This window comes from Tenebrio molitor, chromosome 1, assembly GCF_963966145.1.
Source record: "Tenebrio molitor chromosome 1, icTenMoli1.1, whole genome shotgun sequence".
Classification (NCBI taxonomy): Eukaryota; Metazoa; Arthropoda; class Insecta; order Coleoptera; family Tenebrionidae; genus Tenebrio; species Tenebrio molitor.
In genome coordinates, this window is record NC_091046.1 from 26,407,523 (window position 1) to 26,411,545 (window position 4,023).

A 4,023-nucleotide genomic window follows, 5' to 3' on the forward strand; every position below is an offset into this window, starting at 1 on the left:
GGGTGGAAGAGGTAGTTTTTCTGTCGCGTTTTTAAAATTCACTTACACAGGTATTAAACTGAACTGAAACTTTTATCGAAAACATTTTAACTACAACCTACTGATTAATGCCTCTATTATTTTTTGTTGATTTTTTATTAAATCGTGTATATTTTGCTGTTGATCAAGTGCAAGTTGCATTCGACTGTTTTCCGAATCAGCTCTTTTCCTTTGTTCTTTTATTTCAAATTCCAACCGTCTTTCTTCTAAACGTACCTTTCTTTCTTGCAATTTTAATTCTTTAAGCTTTAGCTGCAATTCTCTATCATTTTTTTCACTTAAATACTGTATTGCATTTTGTCGTAGAGGTCTGCTCTTATTATATCGTTTTCTTTTCGGCATTAGTATTTTTCTGGCCGACACCGATGGCGTTTCCTCAACTTGATCTAATAGGTTTCCATTTTGTTCATTTCCAATATTAATATTTTCTTGTGTATCTTGGGTAATTTCCATTTCTACCGCTTCCTCGTGCATCTGCACTATTGGTACTTCGGCAACAAAAGAAAATTGCTCAGTTTTGTTTACAGAATTTTCTTCCTGTAATTCAGTTGAAAATAATAACGCTTGTTCATCTCTAACTTGCTTTCCTAAATTAACTATTTGTTCTACTTTATTAACTTTAGGCCGCCTGGACTTCTTAAATTCTTTACATAAATCACTAATTTCTTGTAAAAGATTGTCCCTTTCTGAAAAAAATTCCTCGACTCCCGACTTTTTTTGAGAAACCATGTCCTTTTTCGGGTAAATTTCTAGAAGTAGCTGTAGGTGGTCTTTTAAAGTTCTTATGGAAAACTTCTTCCCCACAGTTTTTTCTATATTTTCTTGAACGGTGGACCATGCTTTTGCCTCTTTTATAGGATTTTGAGCCGTTACTTCCCGCAGAAGACATAAATCATCATCGACTGAGAATCTTTGACGTTTTTCTCTTAGTGTTGACATTATCAAGGGGCCAATCTATCAGCAAATTACCAAGATTCAAATTTAATAGAAAGTTCACCTTATTACTAACTTATTTCTGTCAAATCGCACGCAAACTTTTTTGAATTGTCAAATTGTTGACATATGAGAAATGCCAAAAATAACGTTAACGTCTTGTAGTATACGTTCGCAATTTACGTGAAGCGCAATCGTTATTACCGTCTACGTGCTAAAAATTGACACTTAGATGTCAAAATAACGTCTTTCTAAATACTGCTAACCGTTATATGACACTGCAATATCTCTCTATTGTTTGCAGTACTATGGCGGCCAAAAATTTTTACCCGTCGCTATGTTGACATTCAAGTAAAGTGTAAATAAACCCTTAGGAACCGTAACCCCATTTTAGATTCTTGTCATTTTGACTTGCATATTGTGATTCTGCCAATCAATTTAAACTGTTTAAAGCTCAGATATTCTAAAAGTCCGACATGAATGAACAAAATTAGAGCAATCGTACATAGATAACCTGAGGTAAACGTTCTGTGTAGTAGAAAATGACAAAATAATTTCGAGTTTTGAAATTTAGCATCCAAAAAATACCAATCATAATCAAGATGGTAATCATAATGACAATAAAGTATGGATTAAATGTTTATTTTTTTTGAAATGACAGAAATTGACGGCTAATTCAATTGATTGTGGTCAGTGAATGTGGACGTGTTTTGTGCTCTCTGTCTTCCTGGTCCATTTTTGGTGGTTTAACTTCGGTGTTTTTGGTGAATTTTGGATCAGTCTGCAGCCTGATTTGTGCTCTTCAATTCGGTGGTACTCCTGTGATGGTTTGATCCCTCTAAGGTGAGCTAATTTGATTCTAGACTGAGTGGATTTCTTTTTCTGACCGAGTTGTTTTTCTTGTAGTGCGATAGCGGTGAAATTAGTGAGGTGAATTGCCGCGGTGTTCTCGGAGCGCTCGCCTCCTTTGTTTCTTTACTGGGAGGCGTTTGACTTCGGGTTTTTATTATTTTGAATTTCCTCATTATTATTATCAATCGGGTCGCCTACTGAACTTAAGTTTTACCAACTTGCAATCTCCCCATAAGGGAACAGTGTGATCCTTTCAGCACTGTCTTGATTTTAAATCGCTTTGCAATATGCTTACCTCTTGCGGTGTCTGGCAGGGCGCTTTATCAAGTGATGATACTGGACATCTTGTTCGGTGTTCCGTCATCTGTAATCGCAGTTTCCACATTAAATGCGTCAGCATCTCCATTAAAGTCTGCCAATATCTAAATTCTGTCACGGGCCAAAGTTGGAAATGTGAAAGTTGTAACAACAGCTGTTTCTCAATTGATCATGAAGGTTTGCTAAAGTTTCTGGACACAAAATACAATGAGATCCTTGGAAATTTGAAAGATGTGTTTGACGGTCTCAGAGATGACTTTTCGAAATTCGCAAAGGCTACATTAGGGGCATTCCACGGTGGTGGGTGGGACATTTTTATTAATTGTTTACAACTTTGCAGCTAAGTTTTATGTATTTTGTGTGGGAATTTCTAAAGTTCTTATACCCAAACAAAAGTGTACCCACAGCTTTATATTTATAACCTAGGACACATTGGATTTCAAAACTCAACGCAAAAATATAGGGCATTTTACTTGTCGTGGCGGGCGGGACACTCTTAATTCTAAACAAATTGGCCTAACTTCCATTTATTTAGTTGTTTAGTCAAATGTAGCAGATACAATGTAATATTCACAACGATATATTATATCGAATTCGCATACCTGTATATAAAGATCAGGTATTTAGTTTTTTTTCCGATATTAGTTAATGAATTTATTTTTACATTAAATCTGGAAGCGAGTTTTTAAAATTGTGACGGGTGGGACTTGTCGAAAAAAGTTTTACCAAATTAAGCAAATTATGGACGGATCTCACAAAACTTGTAATTTTTTTGTAAAAGCTGCAATATTCTTCATAAATTAGAGGTGGAAGCAGATTTTTAAAATTGTGATGGGTGGGACAAATTTGATTTTTTTACAGCAAATACACATTTCTGCAATGAATTATATATTTAATTGTAACACTACAAAAGATCGTCCGTAATCATAATACAGTACGATCAAACAAGAACTTCATTTTAACAACAACAATCAGGGAAATACAAAAATAACCTACAACATCCTTACAAATTTCAATTCGGTATACCTATCCGGTAATCGAATAACCAATAGAAGTTTGGTTTGCGGCTACGAAGTAATGACTTTTTTGTAAGTATATTAGGAATGTTATTTATTCGGAATCGTATTGTAATATGCGCATTCCTAACCTTATTCGAGGGCGGAAAGTTAACCATTTCTTGTTATCTTTTCTGCCCTCTCTTGGTCAGTAATAGGCCACTTTCCGCCCTATTATGACGTTTTTCCAGTGGCGTACACAAATTGTCGAAAAATGGTAGAAATAAAATTGCACCAAATTAATTGTTTATTTGCTAAAAATGTAATGATTCCGAATAAAATAGTATACAAACCTCGGTGGGAAGGTGTTTCCTTCCTGTCTCGAGCATTAGTTCACCTCGGCTACGCCTTGGTAAACTATCTTAGCTCTCGACAGGAATGAAACACTTTCCACCTCTACTATTACAGTTTTCCAACGAACTTTCAAAAGTTCATTTTCTGCCGTTGCAACCTCGTTGACATCGACATAGAGAAACTTGATGTTGGTTGTTTGTGTTTTTAAAAATTGATAACACTCCAGTGATGTGTTAATCTGTACCCTTCTTGACTTGATAGCTGACCACAACTTTTGCTTGTAGCAAAAAAAAGCCCACTCGTAGGATACCCCCCAGTCTTTATTAGAAAAGCAAAGGTCTGATAAGGTAAATCTATTTTTGAATTGACTTTCACAGCAATCAGTAAAGATTGTAACTTCTTTTATTGTATTATAGACTGAAGATCATTTATAATTTTTTCAATGAAAACCCAGACCAAAGTTTTACTGTGAGATAAATCATCACTTATGATAGAATACGAGATTTTTTCCTCTCCTTTATTTAACCACGCA